Here is a 22,868-nt window from a genome sequence, read left to right on the forward strand (position 1 = left end):
TCTTTTGTTTCAGAAAATTATATAACTTTGTTTATATGTGATCTTGTATTATCTGGGAGATTCATAGTGACATCTTAGACACAGATGAGAAAAGCTTTGCAACCGATATACGTACATATTTACAAATATTTTTCCAGTGTCTGCAAAACGGGAAGGGAAACGGGAAATACATTTTTGCAGTTGAAGATCAGGTTTCATTACTAGAAAAGGGGGTAAGGAAGAAGAAAAAAAATCCCTTGTATAGCATTAGCTCTAAATACACTATTTCTGAGAACAGTGAAAGGAGAAGGAAATTAAAAATAAAAAAAAAAAAAAGTAAGAGGGACTGAACTGAAATGCCCCTTCAGAAGAAGAAGGAAGACACTTCTCAGGAGATAGATTGTAAGTACTACTGAAATATAAGTTAAGAGAAAATCATATTTGACCTCAAATTCTGTTTGAATTGTGTAGAAAAGATGCAGTTTAGGATGATACCAGTTACATGGTACTTACAAGAGGTGGTAGCAAAATCTTTAATACAAAATTCCATAAATATATATTTTTTATAATCTTATCTTTTATCAAAGCACAGAATAGTGTTATTCACTTACCCAGCCATTAGAATGACTAATTTACTTTCTAGTAAGTTGGAAGAAAACTGGTCTTGCCAGAGAGCATGGAAGTGAGCTGTTGCTAGGGCTTCCAGAAGGATCACCCTGCTTTCTTCACTTCAGGGATAAATTTAAGAAATGAGGTATTCTGAGTTGTCAATGGCTGGCATGTCTGGGTCTTCATCAACAAAATATTGGGACTGGAAGAGATATAAGACAAAAGTGATAGAAGGCTGTGGTTTCTTTTAAGATAGAAAACAAACAGGAAACTCTTTCAAAATTGCCTTTTTAATAGAAAACCAGGCAGTTTGCAAATATTATATAGAGGAGAATCATATCTCTGTATAAGAATGATGTAAGGGAATGATGTATATTATAACTTGTGCATGTGTCTGTGTATAACAGTGAACAAATGTAGAATTAAATGATTAAAAAAATGTGGATCTGATATTGTCTACACTAAAATGGCTTTTCTGGAAATAACTTCAGGGTGAATGAGCTTCCAAGTTACTGTAAGCTGGCATAAAGCTCTTTGCTGGCTCTTTTTCTCAAATCCTCGGAAACAGCTGAAGAAGAAAAAAAGGAACAAAAAAAAACCCTGTACAAGCAGCCATGCAAATTTCAGAGCTGGAATGTTCCTTTTTGTTGGTTCAGGGCAATATAACAGAGTCCTAATTCACCCTGAAAAGGAGCTACTAATCCAGAGAATTCCAGTATCTTTTTGTAATTTTTTCCTGAAGATCAGCAGCTTCAAGGAACATTTTTCTAATACTTCTTCATGCTCTGCATTCAGAAGTTCATGGTTGTACTGATTTTGGCTGAGATAGAGTTAATTTTCTTCATAGGAGCTGGTACAGTACTATTTTTTTGATTTATGCTGGAAACAGTGTTGATAACACACTGATTTTTTAGCCATTGCTGTACAGTGCTTACACAGCGTCAAGGCCTTTTCTGCTTCTCAGACAGCCCCACCAGCAAGTAGGCTGGGGGTGCACAAAAAGTTGGGAGGGGACACAACTGGGACAGTTGACCCCAACTGACCAAAGGGATATCCTACACCATATGATGTCATGCTCAGCAATAAAACTGGAGGAAGTAGGAGGAAGGGGGGACATTCGCAGCTATGGCATTTTTCTTCCCAAGTAATTGTTACATGTGATGAAGCCCTGCCTTCCCGGAGATGGCTGAATATCTGCCTGTGGGTGGTAAGTGGTGAATGAATCCCTTATGTTGCTTTGCTTGCACATGTGGCTTTTGCTTTACCTATTAAACTGTCTTTATCTCAACCCATGAGTTTTCTTACTTTTACCCTTCTAATTCTCTTCCCCACACCATGCAGAGGGAGTAAGGGGGCAGCTATGTGGGGCTCAGCTGCTTACTGGGGCTAAACGACAACAAAGGTCCATGTAATTCACATACATGGTCAATATTGATCCTCACCAGGCCTATGCAAAGTTAGTTTTCTGCTGGCCCTTTTGGTCTGAAGCCACCTTCAATCCTATCCTTTTCAGTGCCAAATTATTAAAGTGATGTAGTTTGTGTACTGGCCTGGAAAGAGGAGGGGAAAAAAAAAATTCAGTATGAGTATCACTAGGGACATTGTCAGGTGCTCTATTATTTGGCTTTAACAGATGGAAAGGTACGAGATGGAAAAAAATCTTTCTGTCACTAATGTTTTTTCTGAGAAACAAAACAGTGTTTTGCTTGACTATTTGTAATGAAAAACTCACAAAAAGAAACATAAACTTTCCACAACAAAACATTAAAAATGAGGTTTTATAAAAGTAAATTATTTTATTATCAACACTTTCCTATTTAAATAACACTAACCCCAAATCCGTCTCAATGAAAAAGACAAAAAGAAAAGCAAAAGAACTCTAATGACCTAAAGTATACTTTTACTGCAACGTACATGCTTTTGGAAGAGACAACAGCTATCTTGAATACTTTTAAGTAATATACTTCAGGAAATTGCTTTTGAATTGCTATGATAGGTGATATAAATAAAACAATTTCTTCAGCAATGGCACTTTCAGTATGTGAAATGGCATATGTAAGAGGTACTTGCCTGACAGCACTGTGGTAAATTAACTGGTCCAATTAACAGCATGAGGCACCTCTAGGATTAATTGAAAATCATTAGTTTATTTATTGGGTCGGTTTTAAGTATTTGAAAGTGTATGCTGTGTTAATATTAGGTTTCTCTAAGTGATACTATAACTAAATGGTAAATAAGTTTTTTGTTTTGTTTTGTTTTATTTTGTTTTTCTGGAAGGTAGGATGTTGACATGGGGACTGTGCTTTTAATTCCTACAGTCCCTAAAGAGTCTCTACAGCTCTTATGTTTGCACAGCTGTTGTAACAGGGAACACAGTAAAACGAGTGTCTCTTAAAGATTTTGCATGGAACGATCAGTGAATACCACAAAAATATAGTGAGTATAGCCACAAAAAGTTAAACTTATATATGCATAAGAACAGACGTACACAAATAGACATGACAGCAGAGACATGTAGGTAGCAAATATCTCAGAAAAGGCATGTGCATAAATATGACATTCCTTCATTCAACATGATAAACCATATACACATGGTGCACAGACAGAAAAGGTCTAAAATACCAACAGACACTGACACTTGAAATTTTGAGATTTTTATAAGACATGCCAGTATAAATATGCAGTAACATGGGGAGGTCTGGTCAGTTTTGGAATGTGTCCCACTACCTAATCATAGTAACATAAACTGGGATTGTACTAAGAGCATCTACTTAATTGTAACATACATTTAAGCTTTTGTAAAGAAGGACAGTCCCACCTACCTCCTTCTGCCTCTCACCTGCCATTTCTTGCATTCCTGTGTCTAAGCACCAGCAATTTAGGTAGCTTCTCAGATCAAGGAACTGTTTCCTCTCAGAATTAGTAATTTAGCTTCCTGATCTGGCTTGTCACATGTGCAACTGCTTATATAGACACAACAGCTATCCAGGTTTAAGACCACTCTTTGCAACAGCAGGCCATACTTACGCCAGCATGAACTGGGCAAGGAATTTCAACATGAAATGCAACACAGACTAACCAGAATGCTAAATCTGATTAGATGACAGTTAAGAATCCCCGTAAGTTCAAGTATAGATTAAAAGCAATGAAAGTATGCAATTATTTTTGTCTGAGCTATGAACTGATAGTGATGTTGCAACACATTTGTTGTGCTGTTATGGATTAAGTAAGTGCGAAAAGCAGATATATAATGCAAATTTACTAACTAGGAATTCTAGAAGCTGTAGCCAGGAATAACTGAAAGTTATGGCACCATGTAGCTTCAAAGTATGGTTATAAGCATTAGCAGTGTCCATAATAGTCCTGTGAAAATAATGTGCTTGAAAACTTGTTTTAAACACTAAGGTACGACATACTTACTCAGGAGCGTTCAGTCTGTAAGAGCCAAAATTAGGATTCAGGAGGTCTTGGATATCAGATCTGTATTCGGGTCTCTAGAACAGCCAATTTATTAAAGCAAACGTATGCAGAGATGAACATAACTACAGAGCTATATAATTCAGAAAAACAAAACCATTAAACAGATCACACAGATCTTCAAACTGGAAGAGGGTAGATTTAGGAAGAAATTTTTCACTGTGAGGGTGGTGAGGCACTAGAACTGGTTGCTATGGGGAGTTGTGGAGGCCCCATCACTGGAAGTGTTCAAGGCCAGGCTGGATGGGGCTTTGAGCAACCAGTTGTAGTGGGAGGTGTTGCTGCCCATGGCAGGGGGGTTAGAACCAGATGATCTCTAAGGTCCCTTCCAACCTAAACTATTCTATGATTCTATACATCAGTGCCTATGTTCCAAAGATGCAAATGTACATCAACCTATCCACATGTTAAATACCCATATTGTTTTTTAAAAAAAACAGAAATGTCTGAAACCATGTGTAAAGACATACATGTAAATTATTTGTCCATATTTTAGTCTTGTCTTCCACTTTTAAATCTCTTTCCTCCTTTCATATACCTCTGTATTGCTAACTGTACCCTCTTCTGTGGAAATAGTAATACCATGAAAATTGTAGTAATACTATGAAAAGAGGTAATGGTTAAAAAACGTTACTATTTGTATATAGAATCACCTAAAAGAGGACTGTTCTTTTTTCTACAAGTAGTAAAACAGCCTATGAAAAATACTGAAGAAGCTAAAATAGATGAAAAAATATTTAAAACACACCTGGTATTTGAAAGTCCATAAATACAGCAAAGGAAGGAGACTACTGCAGTAGCTGGTGATGAGGATGGTCACAGAAAAATGAGAAGAACTCTCAGAACAAAGGTTGATATGTTAAAACGGTGGTAAACTGTTGGGGAGGGGTTTAAGTTAGTCTACAAGGTCATTTACTTGGTTGAACTATGAAAGGGTGAAATAACTTTTAATATGTCACTTGATGTGCTAAGTTAGCACTGCCATAGTTTTCTGAGCTCATTGTTAGAGAATATGAACTAGAAAACTAAAATTGTTGACATTTGTTAAATTCATGTCGAGAACATTTCACACATTACTATCTTGAAAAATACACTGCAGATCTCTGTTTGAATGAGAAAATCTTGGGAATGTGGGTCTGACAAGGACCACCTAAGTCACTTAATCCAACCCTGTTAGTTGCCAGTGGTTTCCTTTCAATAAATTGTAAACCCCCAGACAAATAGAAATCAATGATTTAAGACAGTCATTAACAAGAAGACAAAATATTTGTATTAAAATCAAATCAAATGAAATCAAATCTGACATTAAATAAAGTGAAAACTGGAAATGAGCTTGGGAAGCATGAGCTTCCTAAATTGTGTCACATACATCTACAAAAAGATATTTCACACGTCTCTTATAAAACCAATAAACTGACATTATCTAAATATCTGAACTGGGCATCTTTCAGATTCTTTGAGATTGCCATGCCCAATTCCTTTAGCAGCAAAAACAATCCTAGAAGGCTAATAGTAGAGACATAGTGTTCCACCAGCCACATTATGTCATTCTGCTTTCATGCAAGTTCTGCGATCAATTCTGCTAATTTTTGTCTTACATTTAAAATACGATACAGACCAATAATTTATACTATTTGATGAAGTACCTATGGTACTGTAGAACATCACTATAAAATGTCATACTCTTTAAGCTGGAATTTTAAATTCAGAGATCTAGATACACTATTAGGAAATCTGGAGGTGTGACCAAGTACATTTTTTTGTTCCGTGACAGAAGATACTTTTTTTATTGTGTGTAAACCATGAGAAATTCCATTGTCATATTTTTGCCTGGAAAGTAGACAAAAATTTCAATAATTTTACCTTAACTTCCCTCCCCCGCTTCCCCTCCCTTTAGGATCTTCAAGCTAAAACAAAAATGCCTTTTAAAAATTTCAGTCAATGAAAATAGCTCTTTTCATTGTTTTATAGCATTTACTTCAGAGAACACTGGTGAAAGATTCATGTTAGCTCACTTGAGCTGAAATAATATTGTGAAAGAAATAAGCACTGATGTTTACCAAAATTTACAAATACTGAAATGTGTAACAAAACCACTGCTAATTAGAACCACAAAAATGCAGCTAAAACACTCTTTGTTTTCTTTTCTTTTTTTTTTTTTTTTTTTTTTTTTTTTTTTTTTTTTGCATAATTGCCACATGGCTAAGAATTCTTTGAGCAAATTAGAAGACAACAAATGAGCAGCTAAGTTACCAGATTTGTGCAGGAAACAGTAGCTACTGTTTTAGAGAACTCAAGTGACTACAGGATAACCCCATAGCAGCTAATTTTCACTTCACAAAAGTGATGATGTTGTACATCAACTGTGGCATGCAGTGAGGGAAAGTTCACTTGCCTCAGGTGTTCTAGAGGTTTTTCATCATTTAGATCACTCTGGAGGTTGGTTAATTCACTACTTATTCTCCAAAGACCTTCAAGGAGCTATTAGTCCAGGCAAAATTCAACCCCTCTTAAGTTCTTTATGAAAACAAAGTCAGTGAGGATGGACAGCTTAGAAGATTTAAAAATTACCATTTATCAAGTACATTTTACAAATAAATTGGATTTCAGAAAAGCCTCTCTCTGCATCCCGCCAAGTAAGTGTAATAAACTTTCTCTTATGATGGTCCTGGGAGAAAATACTTCACTAATGAAAAGTCACGATTTGTGTATTTTATGTTGCCTTAAGGACATGTCCAGTGCTGTTAAGATTGCTAGTCACCATCTGAAGAGTTTGGATGTCATTATTCCTGATTTATATGTACCAATGCTGACTTGGTCTTCAGAGACATTCTTTCATATAATCAGAACAGCATTACATACCTCTTCACTTCTCCAGGTTTTTCCATCAATTAAAAACTTCAGTCAACTCGTGTGTGAAACAGAGAGAAGGGGTAACAGAAATGAAGATTGGGTAGCAAAGAGCTTCCTGTGTTATGATGTTAACACATTTGACGTGTTTGCTTTATCATATTCTGTGTTCCACATAACCTTTCTCCTTAACAGTCATTGAGGATTTATAATTTGAAGTTTTATTCTTTCCTATAATATTCTGCTTTATGGCCCTAGTGAAAAAAATCTTTAGCTGACCTGTTTATATTTCCAACAGAGGGTGCCATAAATGATGCTGCATGTCTGTTGACTGTTGAGGAAGGCGGACTTACCAGCTCTATTCTAGTTAATAGAGGAGATAAGCACAGATTCCAGAGACAGACAACCTCAAAAATTTGGAAAAAAAAAAAGAAAAATCCACTCCTCTAAAACTGTATTAATGGTTAGAAATAGACAAACTCACTTGTAGTTCTCCCATCCATCTCTCAGGACATTTGTAGCAGTCTTTATAGATAGCATGATATGCTTTCAATTGTTTTCTTCCTCTTTGAGGCTGCAACAAATTTCACTGGCTCCTCCCCATCCTCTAGAAATGCAACCCTTGTTCTTTGAGTCTCTAAGCTAATAAAAGGTTTCTGTCTGCACCTCAAGAATATTGCCTTCATCACAGCCAACATTTCCTGATATGATCTCTTTCCACACGTAACCTCTTATCTGAACAGAATTTTATCTGCAGAGCTAGGTCAAGCAAAGTCCACCTTCTGTTTCCAACTTCCAGATAACCCATTTTCCAGAAACTAAACTTGTCATATCCCATTCTTTTTAAAAGCAAATAGATAAATTCTGACAAATCAGGTGTCATGAGACAGCAGCATCTCTCCATCATGTGCCAAGAATACAATGGTTAATCTTATACTCTTCTATGCATTCTGGATAGTAGATAAAGACTTATAAAGGCTGGCTGATTTCAGGACTGTTGTCATCCCCAGCTGTGACGTAGGTTTCTAGCTTATGATATTAGCTGTCCTATCTGCTTGTATTCCTTTGAACAAAACTTGTAGCAGCTCATCCCTCATGTAGTAAAAAAAAGAAATCTCCTGTAAGTATTGCTGCTTTTGATAAGGCCATCACTAGACTATGAACTAATTAATTTTCAGCAACACCAAGCTCCTCTAGTCCTTGGTTGGAACCTCTGAGTCATGAAAATAGTGTAATTTCTTGACACAGATTCATATCATTCTTTCAGAATCTGAATTAAAGTTAGATAGAAAATATTCTTCTACCTAGTATTCTTTTCATCTTTATCGCATGTTCAACCTTTGCTTTCCCCATGGCTGGTCCATATTATTAAACTCAACAAATATTTGTTCAATTAAAATACATTTTTCAGTCATTTGCTTATGCTTCATTACTTCTGGGTTTTGCTGCAGTGTGGAGCAAGAGAGAATATTCCAATCTGAGACAAGAGAATGATTTTGCAAAGATTTCTTTCAAACTGTGTTGCAAATACATTGTTTCTATTCAATGGTATGCTGCATAAGAGTAGCAGAAATTATTCGTTGTACAACCAAGGGAAAAAAAATAATTCTAAGTTCCTTATATATATGCCATTCCTTTAAGATCAATGGGAACTCCGTGTGCATAATCACTACATGAGTGGACCCTTAAAGAACACTGAGGAGGAGGCTGTGTAGTCATTTAAAATTCAAACACAGCTTCATCTTGGCCATTAGTCAAGATTAGGCATCTTGGGATGCTTCCAGTTTCACACAGTAACCCCTGCAAAAGTCCTTTAAAACAACTCTGTCTTAGAAAATATCCAAACAAGAGACGCTTTGATCCATAAATCATCAGAAAAAGTGAAGAATGGCAAGCTTAACTTTATATTTAACAATAGTCTCTGATCTGAAATATCACATTGGAGTGAGTTCAGAAAAATGTCTGTTCTGTCTCAGGATGTGGCCCTTTGAGATATCTATTTTAGCAGCTGAACAAAAAAGATCATTTTTAAAAAAGCACAATGTAAATATTAAACTATCATCAATAATGAAAAACAATTTCTGTTTTTCTCAGAATTTACTTTACATTATTCTAAAATTCTAGTACGCTTTAAATTATGAACAATTTCCTGTGCAAATAAAAACAAGTGTTAAGACTGTAGTACATAACACATTAGGTAGTTTTGTGAAAGACTGGTTAATCATGTGCACTAGTGCTGTGGTGCAAATGGGATGAAAGGAATTCCTCCTATGAATTGTACCTGTATGCTTTTCCTACAGGTCTTCTCTTCCAACAGAAAGAAGACCTCTAAGCAATGGTCTTTTTTTTTTCCTCCACATTTGTGAATGCTACTGAGAAATGCACACAGCTTTGACATTGCTCCTCACTGTGGTCATGCCAGTCTGCAAGGATTTTTCAAAGTGTTAAAAAAAAAAAAAAAGACTTGCTGCAATGTACTTTTTCCCAGGGTACTGCAAAATTGCATTTCTCTTTCCTGTGGCCTTAACTGCAAATTGGGCATCTAACTGTGAATCCTAATTTCCCTCTTTTCATTAAAAATAATGATCCAGAACTTTTACTGTGCTGTTATACAAGATGGTAGCACAGAGGAAATGCTGTTGGATATATAAGCAAAGTCTTACAGTCCAGAACCTAACTGAAGTCACAAGACCTCTGCACACACTAGTCTCTCTCACCGGTGCCATCTGTGGAAGCAAGGGTGAGACAAATTGATGTATAAATTGAACCTATATCTTCTGCTGGAATCATATACTGGGAGATAACAGATGATAAGTTGTGCAAAGGACACCAAGAGGTAAGGAACCCACTCATCTGGCAGTTCAACAACTGAACTCTCAGTCAAGATCCTTCTCTAAGGAACTTTAGCAGCATAGTGAAAGTCCAAAGCAGAGATGGTCATTCCCATTCAAACCCTATGTCCTGACTTATTTCTTATTTAAAGGGAGCTTTTGAGTGGTCCTATGGTCTTCCTAAATTCCATGAAGTAATTTTAGCCCTACTTCAAGAAAAGCATCTAGAAGGGGATTCCAGTCTCTAACACTCTTCTGTACAGCAGGGACAGAACTCAGGAACCCCAGAGAGAGACTGGGGAAGTGTGATTTAAGTGTACCACCTCACTTGCTGTGAGCTACTTCATTCACCTTGCTGTAATCCTGTTTGTGTGACAGGTATGGGTAAAGGGGCCTCTCTACACTTAAGACTGGGCCCATGTCTACATAAAAAATTATTATCCAATTTACGAAAATTATTATGCAGGTTTGTAATGTCTTACCAGAAAACTTTTCAGCTCTGCATGGGTGGCAATTTCCCCCCTCTCCCTGTGTTAGACCTGCAAATGTGAACATGAATTCACATTCACATGAATTCAAATATGACTGCTGAGCTTACTGCTGTTTGTTCCACCAAACTAATGACCTCTTTGCAACTTCTTTCCAAACAGGTGAGACTGGAAAACACACAGACATGGTGTAAGTGAACTGCTCCTTTCTGTTCATTCACAGACACAGAATTCCAGGCTTTTTTCTGTTGCTCTGAAGGAGCAAGTTAAGAACCAGCTACAAATGTTATAGGATCCAGTTTCATCCCATTCAGCTCTAGTCCTCAGTTAAGGCAGGTGGAAAGTACTGAAATCTCCTTGCAAGTAGACCATGCAGGTGTGCCCAGCAGCACACTGAATTAGCGTGCACGTGTGGACTGACAAACCTGTTGCAAGCATTCCTAAACCAATACTTTCAAATTTGCTGTCTGAACAGAGTACAAGTCTGGTTTATATGTGACCATAAGATTGCTTTAACTCTATGATGTACAAGCACCCCGTTGCTTTTTAATCTGAGAATTTTTTTTTTTCTTTTTCCTTCCTAGTAAGTGTCACAGATGTCATTCTGGGTATAACTGGAAGTGGACAACAGAAGCCTCATTTACAATATTCTCTGCACATATATTGAACACATATATCTGTGGTGGAAAAAAAAAAAGTCCAGTGAGCTGTGTGGGACATGATAGTGATTTTTCCTTTTGCATAAAATAAAGATTGTGTGCTATATAGAAGGTTGCTGTAAAACTGACACATAGATGCCAAGATATTATTTTAGTTTTATTTTTATTTTTAATCATTGAACTTGCTATAAATGATAAAGAACAGGTAAATTCAGGAACAAGTTAGAAGTATCATTTAGGAGAAAAGTTAGCTAACTAGTATTGAAATAGCCAGACATGTATTTCAGTTCCTGCTCAACACCTTGTATCCTTTACTGGTCTCAGCCAAAAAAAAAAAAAAAAAACAAACAAAAAACCCCATGGGAAAATAATAGTAGCAAAAAACCAAACCAACCAAAAAAAACCCACAAACAAACAAGGGCCGTATCTGCAGACAGACATTTTCAAGTTTGTGTGGAGAAATACCTCTCTCAAAGAAAAAGTAACTTCAGATATTGCATCACCCCCGTCCTCTGCCCATTCAGCACAGAATTTAAACATTGTCTAATATCCTGGACAGACTGGTGGTTCCACATCATATTGGTTTTATAAATTTTAAGGCATACCCAGTCAAGCAGGCTCCAAACTTCAAATTACAACTTCTTTGAAAGCATTGTTTCAAATAGTTCTTAGCCAAGCAACATATATTTTTAAAGAAATGTCTTTCCTGCTTATATGCTTTCATGTCACTCCCAAGTTTTTGTGATTTGCAGATTCACCCAGTCCCCAGTAACCATGAATATAAAAAATTACACTTCTGTTTTAACATCTGCTGAAATCAACAACTTGATAAAGTCAAACAGTAACAAAATACATTTGAATAAAATTTGGAGAAAAAAAAAGTTATAGGGGATCTTCTTGCATATGCTTATATTCTGTGGGTGAACTATATTGATATTATTGCTGACAGATGAACTCTTTTGTAAAGCATCTCTAATGAGAGAGACTCCAGTCTTCCAAGAAATCTGTTCTAGTGCCAGGATTCTAACCTGAATCCTTCCTGTTGAAATTTAAGACTATTATTTCTTTCTTCTCTGTATCTGCAATGGAGAACAGATTACTTTTGATAAGTACTTACAGGAATGGGACAGATGGTATCTTTGCTTCTTTGTATATCATGCTCCTTTCAGGAGGGGGATTAACTCATATACTTATCTGGAGACAGAGGAGACATGTTTCTTTCCAGGAAGCAGCAGAACCTGGCAGAGAGCAGGGCTCCTGGAAACTGCATGCTGTGGCAAGCAGAAGAAGGGAGCGAGAAAGTCACTTGAAAGATGTATAAGTCTGCAGGTGGAGGAGAACCTGAGCTGCTGAGAAGAAACGGAGCAGACAGGAAATTTTCAGAGGTGTTGGAGAGGGTGCACAGGGAACTGGGCACAATTTGCTGTGACTTAGTCACTGAGCAAGCTGGAAGTAAAGAAGCAATGGGTTGGGAGACACAGCACTGCATATAAATCCTTTATGTTTCTAATCTGTCTGCATTGAAAAGGCTAGGAATTCGGGTTAATAGTTTAATAATCCCTGGCTTTTGTGAATTTAAGAATAACTTGTTCTTCTTTGAGGATTTCACTATAAAGAAAAAAGTAGGCACAGGCTCATTCCAAAAGCCTGACTGACTTAAAGTCCTGCCTGAGGAGCTTCTTTTATTTCTATCATATTTGCTGCTGTCTTATGTTGTTCACAATAAATGCACTTCTTTCCTGAAGCACAACATGTAAAACTGTATACACTATGCCAGCTGAGGCCTTACCAATGTGCATAAAGTAGGAGGATGTGTAAACATCCAAATTATTACACAGATACCAACAAAGTGATTGGTAGTTTATAAGTCTGTCCATAATTTTTTGTGAGATGTTTGTCTTTATGGTAAAAGCATAATGTCAGTACACTGCCAGCTAGTCATCTGCCAAAAACCCCAGATCCTTTCTTGGAGAATTATCAAGTTCTAGATGTTTTACATCCTGTCTCAGTACAGCTGCTTATATGTGTTCAGTGTAGTATTTTATACTTCCACCATTTAATCTATTCCTGTTTCTATATTTCATTTTATTCCAGCATCTAGGTAAATAATGATAACCCAGAAATGAATCAGAGTCAAGGCAGACTCCTTTTAGCCAATGGAGCATCTCTACTCCACGAAAATTAACCAGTCAGGTTTGCACATTGCAGTAGTTCTGTCTTTACTCTTTTTTTGTGGTTTGCTCATGGTGGTATCATATGAAATAGCATCTAAAGCCACCATGATATCATAAGTTGCCTGTTCTTTTCTGAATTTGGCTACTAGATGTCTTTGACCAATTGGTGCCACGGACATCTGGGCCACCTAGGCACTTTGGAAACTCCTGCACTCCAATTATAGGCTCTTATAATTTTCAGCCACCCAGGGTGTTACTGCTCAGATGCTAGCCTCACCTGTCAGCTTCAAACTTCATTCCCAATATACTCCATCCGGGGAATAGTTTACCTAGCCACATCTAATTTCCCTCTTCAAGTATTTGGTTATTCCTATCACATTGTGTCACGTGTTCTTCTCATGGCTGTTGCCATTTCACATATGTCTGGCATGAATTTCTTAGTTGGTTCAAACTGATATCCACCCACCAACATGCAGCCAATCATTATTAATATCAGGTAACATGGTCTTCAACCTCTGAATATTCTATGATACTGACAAAATTTTGTGTCTTCAATATCCAAATTTGTTTCTTGCCCATACTCAGCTGCTTGATTTTGTTATTCACTTCATCACATAGATGTAATGATTTAACCAGATAAATAAAATAGCTCTTCTTAAGTAATACACATACGGCACATTTAACTTTCATCTGCATAACAACTAAATAATATACACATTTATTCCTATTTTTCAAGCTTTTATACGCAATGTAGCACTGTAAGCTCCAGATTTGGCCTGTATAGCACTGCTTCACCCTCGCTTCCTAGCTTATATCTGACATCTATTAATGCTTTTCTGTTCAAAGGCCTTTTACCCTGTCAGAAAAGGAAAACAGATTGGCTTGACCGGATTTGTTCTTGACAAACCTACATAGACTCTCATTCACTTCCTTGTTGTCTTCAGATGGTTTACAAGTAGTTTGGGAATTTTTGCCTTTAAGAAATCTTTTTTATTCTGAGGAATGAAGTCATACTAACTGCTGTATAATTCTCCAGCTTCTTCTTTTCTCTTCCTTTATGTATAGGGTTGGTTTTTTTTTCCAATTTATTTGGTACCCATAGCTATCTTCCAAGAGTTCTCAAAGGTAACCACTAAGAGTTTTTTGATTGCATCAGCCAGTATCCTAGAATGAAGTTCATCAGATCACATTGATTTAACTTATCTAAGTGCTCTGCAACTCATGTCTTTCCTATTCCATGTTGAGATCTTCCCCTTTTGTTGCTGATATTAATTATGCTAGGCACTTCTCCTTAATGGATGTTTTTACTGCAGATTGATGCAAAAAAAGTCATTAAATGCTTCAGCCTTCTCTGTGTTATCTGTGCATAGCTTTCCTTCTTGATTAGTAGCAGAACAATGCTTTCTTTGGTCTTCCTCTAATACTTAGAAACTGATTTCTTGTCATTCTTGTGCCTTTTGCTAATTGCATCTCATTTGTGTCTTGACCTTTCAATTTTTTTCTTCTATGCCTTGGCTTTATTTTTGTCCTCAGTAATCTATCCTAATTTTTAGTTTTTAAATGCTTCAATCTTATATTAGAGGCCAGTGAAAAACTCGTCGTTTAACCAAGCTGATCTCCTACTAAACTTTCTATACTTTTCTGATTTTATACGTATGTTCTCAGTATTACTTCTTTGGAGAATTTACAGCTTTTCCCAAATTTTCTTTTTCTGTAATCTTGCCTGCTAAAAGAATTACTCACTACCAAATTTCCAAGCTTATTGAAGTTTACCTTTACGAGTAGATCAGTCTTCACAGTCCTAAGGTGACTCAGGAAAAGTACTGGGTAACCATTTGTGACCTACTAACATTCACATTATGTGTTATTACTTGACAATGAAAATATTAGAAATAATGTTCCTTAAATGTCCTGCATCCATTCAAACTTTACATTTGTACAATGTTTTTCTTTTTTTTATTCTTACTGCCATGATTTTATTTTCTTTCTATGAAGTACCAAAATCACTAAATAAACTTCTGTTTTTCAAAGAGGATGTCACCAACTAGGACAGTGCATACTGTTTTCCAAGTTCTTTTTCATAAGGCATGTGAACATATATTCTGCCATGGGGAGACCTATTCTGACATCAGTTGTGAGGGCAGAGATGTGTTATTAAAAAAAAAAAAAAAAAGTCTTTGGTTCATTTTAGAATTTATATTTTTTAATTATATTTACTCTATAAAATTCTACATCCATTTCCAGACATAGATATATGAGACAATAATTGCCCAATTGATTGTTCGTGATGAACTTTGTTAGAAGGCTGACATATATGTGTAATGGAAATAAATTGCACATGAATATATATGAATTTGTGGTACCGATTTCTTGAGTCTGTGCTATGTGTTTCTGCCTATCCAGCCCTGCTTTGTAAAGGGCCTACACTAGGCTCTGAAAAGAATTAAAAGTCGGGGAATGCAGGACTTTTTCAACACACTATGGTGAGAAGAAAGGATCGAGAGAGTAGATACATTTTTAAGGTCATTCTTGCCCAGGTGGTAAAATAAGTTCCTTTTCTCTTGATACTTGGCTATTACATATGTCCTAAAATGGAAAATTCTGCTGGAAATTATATAAAAAAGACCATAAAGTATCTTTGTTTCCTGTTAGGTGCTCACTTTATTGTGATACCTGATGTATTCTGCAATGACCAAACCTTTTTTGCAGTGAATCTGTTGAGAACTCTTCCTTATTGTTACAACCCAAAAGAAGGCATGAAATATATAATCTATAGTAAAAGTTGAAGTTATATGAAAATAGAAACTACGATACTTAATATTTTAAATAATCAAATCAGAACAGTCTTTCACTCCAGAACAGGTTTCTTACTGCCTTTTTTTGAGTTACAAGAAACTATCCAATTGTTGCTGGTCCCCATGAAAACTTCTGTCCATCCCATATCCAGAGCTCTGGCTGTGCCTGTTCCCTGTTCCCCATCAGACTCTCTCTACTTGTGTTGCAAGCTCCCAGCTTTGACTGTCTCACTGTTCCTTTTGCACAGTTTGCGCTCTGTAGCCTGCTCCCCAGACTTGGCTGTTTACCGGGAAAGCAATCTCTCTTCTAAGGGTGAGTGTAACTCATTCACTTTTCTAACAGGTTATAACAAACAAACTGAGATCAAATCAGTCAAACAACCTGTCACATTGCCCAGATTGTTTCCATCTCATTTAGAAATTATTAAGTCCTTATCAGTACCATATATCCTGATTCTTGTCTGATTATAAAGTATAAATGCCTACATGATATTGCTTGCAAGAGGAGAAAAAATCTGGAATGAAAACATTCATTTTAGTGTAGTCCTCATTTTGTCTTACATACAAAGAGATTAGGCCCACTTAGAAAATCCTAGGAACCATTAAGTAGTCAAGGTGCTGTACTTGTTTGTATATGCTTACCGCCTAATCTTGAAAGCAGATGTCCGGGAGAAAAAAAGGGTATGTAGAGGGCGAACAGTAGCACAGGTGCTACATTTGTCTGATGCAAGTTCTGAGTCAATCAAAGAAAAGAGGGAAGGGAAAGAAATGTATAAATATGGGGCATGCAATTCTGGCTGTGAAACTAGAAGTTAAGTGTTTTAGCATAAAGCATGTGGTGCAGCTTTTCAAAGCTCTTGAGAAAACAAGGAATACTTAGCTACTGGTTTAACTTAGTGAAATCTTTTTTTTTTTTGTGAAGACTTCTGTGTGCAAAAAGAAATTATAGGAGGCTGAGAACATAGAGATACTTTAATTTCCTCAAGCCATGGAAACTTCAGGTGAAACCTACATGGCTGGGTACAATGTGACCCTTCTCTGGAAATTGAGGAAATCACCCCTGTAAGGATGGGGCAGCTGTCACCATGGTTTCAGGTAGAAAGCAGCACAAACAGAAGCATTTTGTATGTGTGATTTTTACAAGAGCGATGATGGCAGGGGGCAATAATTGCTACCTTCATCCAAGAAAACAGGTAAAAGGAGAGTGTGATGTTTCTCAGCAATGGGGCGTTCAGTTGACAAAGAAAAGATATTCTTACAGAAGGATTGTTTTTTTTAGACAGCACTGAACATGTTAAAAATGGGGAAGTTTTGTCAGGGAACTAGACTTATTGTTTCCTAAAGCTCATTCAGTTGAAGTACGGAGGAGCCTCAGTATCTACTGCTTCGATCTACCAATCCGCTCCCTTTATACCCAATTACTTGATAATGCAGGTATAGTCCTAAAGTAACAACAATATCTGAGGGGAGGTGAGGGCACTGAAAGGGTACAGGGTGGTGGTAGACTGGGGGAACTAGAGTTATCAGCTGCCATGACTGCACTCAGGAAACCTCATTTATCCATTCTTATTTACATCTAAAATTAGTTTGGTATTTCTGACACACATTTCACTGTTCTGAAAGTGAAAGAACCTGCATGAGATATTCTTGCTGATTGAAGGAAATTCTTCGTCCTTGTGTTTGAGGCCTCAGGGACTATCCAAAGTGACACATCTGAATCATTTCAGCTTTTGTGTCAATCAGAATCAATTAACACCTCTTCCACTTCATCACAGAGCACAGCTCCACACCAAGTGTTGCAAACCTTGTTTTTCAGTTGTGTATAGAAAATAAATTAAGAACTGATTCAGTAAAGTAATACACTGCTTTGCCTTGAAACATGAAAGCAGCACCAAATATATTCATATTAGTGAGAGGAATGTTTTAAGGGAATCTCATAAGCTCTCTGTGAGAAAGCTCCCATTTGAAGCTTTTTTCCTTCAATAGGTTTGATTATTTTATGTTTAATTAATATGGGATAAGTGACAGTTAAAAATTAAAACTATGCTTAACAGCACTAGGATAAAGAAATAGCATTCCTAAATTAAAATTTAAAATTGATATTAGTGTTAGGAAAAGAATCTTTCAAATAGCTGGGAACTGGCATGTATCACTGTCAAAAGGGAAATAAATGCTGTAGCATATTCCCATTTATTCTTTTATAATTTATACATTTGCTTTTAAAATAAAAAAGAAAAATAAACTTTTTACTATTTGCCACTGAAAAGTGTTGTTCCTTACTTTAGTTCTAGTAACTTATTGAGGAATGGTTCTAAACATAGGAGGAACATTATCTTTACATAAATATTATAACATATCTTAATGCTTAAAATTTCATAGGTCTGTGGAAAATTAAGAAAAACACGAGCATACTGGAGCACCTCTCCTATGAGGACAGGCTGAGAGAGTCGGGGTTGTTCAGCCTGGAGAAGAGAAGGCTCCAGGGAGACCTTATAGCAGCCTTCCAATGCTTAAAGGGGGCCTAGAGAAAAAGTGGACAGAGATTCTTTATCAGGGAGTGTAGCTATAGGACAAGGGGTAACGGTTTTAAACTGAAAGAGGGTAGATTTAGAATAGATGTTAGGAAGAAATTTTTCACTATGAGGGTGGTGAGGCACTGGAACTGGTTGCCATGGGAAGTTGTGGAGGCCCCATCACTGGAAGTGTTCAAGGCCAGGCTGGATGGGGCTTTGAGCAACCTGGTCTACTGGGAGGTGTTCTTGCCCATGGCAGGGGGGTTGGAACTAGATGATCTTTAAGGTCCCTTCCAACTCTAACCATTCTATGATACTGAATACTTTTTTCATTTAATTGCAGTGAGACACTTCAGTACAATAAATGTTGAGTCTTTTGGTTGTCAGTAGTGACGTTCTAATCAATAAGAAATTCTAATATACTGCTTCCTATCATTGCTAGTTTTGCTCTACAGGAGTAAAGCATAACATTTAGTAATGCACAATGGAGTTAGAAATTGTGTTACATTGTATTACTTCATACTAAAAATAACCCTCTTTACCTCCACTGTGTAGCTGTTACAAATTTTAACTTCTTTATTTTGTGGAACATATCCCAGTGTTGTGTATTTTTGGCTAAAGATTAATGCAGATTTTATTTCACTTTTCTAGCTGATTTTGTAATTCTTGGAATATTCTCACGTGGTGCAAAATATGTATACATGATATAGTGAAAACAACTTAGCATTACAAAAATAAAAATACCTACACATGATAAACAACGTTATCAAATACCTTTCTAGTAAATCCTGTTACTCTGAGAAGACTTTACAATCACTTTGGTCTCATTCCTCACAAATCATATCCCCTCCAAAAAAGATTTGGTCAAAAGATACAAGGTTGGGCTGTAAAAACAAGCTTTGCTCTTGGATGTGATTGGTTCTTACCTCTCCTACCAACAATTGTCTTCCAGAAAAACTGAAGTACACTTCAACCTGCAATCTCATCTGTTATAACTGTATCTGATTATTCTCTTTGTGTATGTGTTTGAATAACAGGCTGCTTTTAAGGATTAAGAACAGTAAAAATTGATTTTAGTCGTATAAAGCGACTGTTAAGTTCTGTCTAAGAATAAGAAAGTTGCATCCTTTTTTCTTTTTTTTCTTTAATAGCTCAATGACACCATAATGAATTTTGAATTTATTATGTTTATCAAAATCAGAGATCACATTGTGTTTGAGTAGGCATTATTGAAGACAAGATTTTTTTCCTCATTGCTGACAGAGCCAGTAGGGTCACAGCAACAATGACTGCAGGTTGAGTCAAGATAGTATATATGTTACACTGGCATAATCAAGGTGCCTATAAGGATTTTGTTCCATGGCAATTTCCATGATAAATCTCCTATGTATACCAGCCCTTGCAAAATGGGATGAACCTAGCTTTACTCTTGGAATACTTTACTTTAATGAGCGGGGCTCATTAAATAGGAAAAAAAAAAAAGAGAAAATGGGACTCTTCAGCAGCCATTTAAGATTTTTCACTCAAAAAAATATTTCTCTTCAGAAATATATATTGTGATTAGAAACTTTTCTAGTTACTTGCAGGGTTCATCTTGTGTCCCGCTTCTTTTCTAGCCGATGGGCTCATGGAGTTAAATCAATGAAAAAACGTTCCTTTCTGTTACTGAGCATTTGTGCACTATAAATTCTACTGTCTTCACACAAATTGGAAAACACAACCTGGACGACATAAACTCATAGGGAGAAAAAAAGGGACTGAAGAAGCTGTGCATGATATCTGAATGCTTTATTAATGCATTTTCTTTGTTTGTGTTTTTCATGCTTGTTTCATTTATGTTCATGTTTCTGATGGAACAGACATTTTCCATGAGACAAACTTGCTGTGAATGAGGTTGGAGAGAGTGTGAAGAGCAACAACTGCTAAAAATCCTGTATTTTCAGCAAAAAGGAGTTGATGGAAAAACCTTGGAAATACCCCAATCTTTTTCTTGAAAATCAGTTGCTTGGCATTGAAATAAGACAAAATCAGTCTTTGAAATGCTGCTTTTACAAAATAAGGTCTTATAAAAGAAGAACTGACATTTAATGTGATGAGTTATGAGTAATTCCAGCTGAGATGAAAGGATTCTGTTTTCCCATCATACTCTCAGTTCTGGAGTTTGTTAAATTTATCTGTATTGTAAATAATGTTCACAAAAGTATGTTTGTTTTGAGAATGTCTATATTTGTCTATCTTTTTTTCTTTTGATGAGTAACGATTGCATTGTTTCTCAACCTTTAGTTGTCATCAGAGTATGCTTCCATTTTCATCATTTAAGTATGGAAAACCAAGGTTTTGTTCTTCCTGAGTTTGAGGGTCCATTGATCAAGCTACTTAGTCCAACTTGTCTGCAAATTCTTTGCAAAATTTTCTCTATTGGATGCCTCTTTTCCAGGTTGCTGATGACATAGACTTTAAAATTGTGGCTGGCATTAAAATGATGACTTAAAGGATATGACCAACAATTTTTTCTAAGTCTGTCAATTTACCGTATGCTTTTGGTATTTCATAAGCTAATGAGCTATCACAAAATATCTGTTACACATTGGTATAAGCTGCTCATTTTGCCCTTGCAGGTAAGTCTAAATTATTTCGAAGAAAATTTGCTTTTCATGTTCTTGACAGGACTTTTTTAGATACCAGGAACTTCATGTCTTCATGGCAAATGAAATAGGTACTTACAATAGAGGAATAAGGAGTAACATTCTATTTGAATTAAAATAGAATTGATTCCTGGGTCAGACAATTATTTAAATCTCCCAGAAATTTGGCAAAGGGAGGGAAAACTGACAATTTAGAATTGCTGAAGTTTTCAATAACAAAAAAAATTCATTTCATCTGTAAAGAATACAACAGTTAATACTTATACTGGAAAATAAAAAGGGTGAATATCAACTTTTTTCTCCTAAAATAAAGTTATTTCATTTTTAGCTATGTATTTTGTGTATCTCTATTTTTCCACACAGCATTATGAAACTCTAAAGGAAAAATAGATTGCATAGAATGAAGAAATGAGAAGGAGATATTGACACAATTTGCTTCCTTAAAATTCCGTGAAATACCAAGCATTACTATAGCATTATGATAGCAGTTATGATATTAGCTTGAGGATCCCATAATATTGATATTTGAAGTACCAAATAGGTGGAAGAGCTGAAAAACAATGAGAATTTGAAATGAAAAGGTGTTAACACTTTCTATCATCTATGAGTTCTCAGCAAATCAATAATGAAACTGATCTTAGAGAAAATATTTCTCGTCATTTAAAAAAGATGCTATGGGAGAGCAAGTACTCTAGAAATACACATACATATAAAAGCTTAATTAGTACAAATTTTTAAATTATTTTGTTCTAGATAAATGTGGTGGGTTGACCTTGCCTGGCTGCCAGTGCCCACCAAGCCACTCCATTACTCCCTTTCTGCTAGCAGGATAGGGGAAGAAAATATGATGAAAAGCTCGTGGATCAAAATAAGGACAGATGGACCTCTTACCAATTACCGTCATAGGCAAAACAGACTCACCTTGGAGAAATTAATTTAATTTATTGCCAGTTTGTTGTACCAGAGTAGGACAAAGAGAAATAAAACAAAACTAAAACCACCTTCACCCTGTCCCTCCGTTCTTCCCAGGCTCAACTTCACTCCTAACTCTTCTACCTCCTTCTCCTGAGCAGCTCAGGAGGATGGGGAGTGGGGCTTATGGTCAGTTCATAAAGCTTTGTCTTTGCTGCTCCTTCCTCCTCATGCTTTTCTGCTCTAGTGTGGGTATCCACCCATGGGTTACAGTCCTTCATTAACTTCTTCAAAGCGAGTCCTTCCCACCAGCTGCAGTTCTTCAAGAACTGCTCCAGCATGGGTCCTTTCCATGGGGTACTGTCTTCCAGGAACAGACTACACCAGCATGGGTCCCCCATGGGGTCACAAGTCCTGCCAGAAAACCTGCTCCTGTGTCAACTCCCCTCCGTGGGGCCACAAGTCCTGCCAGGAGCCTGTTCCTGCATGGCCTCTCCATGGGCTTCAGCTTTCTTCAGGGCACATCCACCTGCTTTGGCAATGGGTCCCCCATGGCCTGCAAAGCAAATACCTGCTCCTCCGTGGTCCTCTGTGGGCTGGAGGGGGACAACCTGTGTCACCATGGTCTTCACCATGAAGGAGGGAAACCTCTGCTCTAGTGCCTGGAGCACCTCCTCCACCTCCTTTTTCACTGACCTTGGTGTTTGCAGAGTTGTTTTGGTCATATGTCCTAACTCCAGTCTCCCAGCTTTGCACAGCATTTTTTATCCCTTCTTAACTTGGTTGTCACTGAGGTGCTACCACAGTCGATTATTGGCTCAGCTTTGTCTAGTGGCAGGTCCCTCTTGGGGACAGATGGAAGTGGCTCTGTCCAACATGGGGGGAACTTCTGGTATCACCTCACAGAAGCCACCCCTGCAGCATCCCCCTGCCCCC

The sequence above is a fragment of the Charadrius vociferus genome, unplaced genomic scaffold, assembly GCF_000708025.1.
Source record: "Charadrius vociferus isolate BGI_N301 unplaced genomic scaffold, ASM70802v2 scaffold481, whole genome shotgun sequence".
NCBI lineage: Eukaryota > Metazoa > Chordata > Aves > Charadriiformes > Charadriidae > Charadrius > Charadrius vociferus.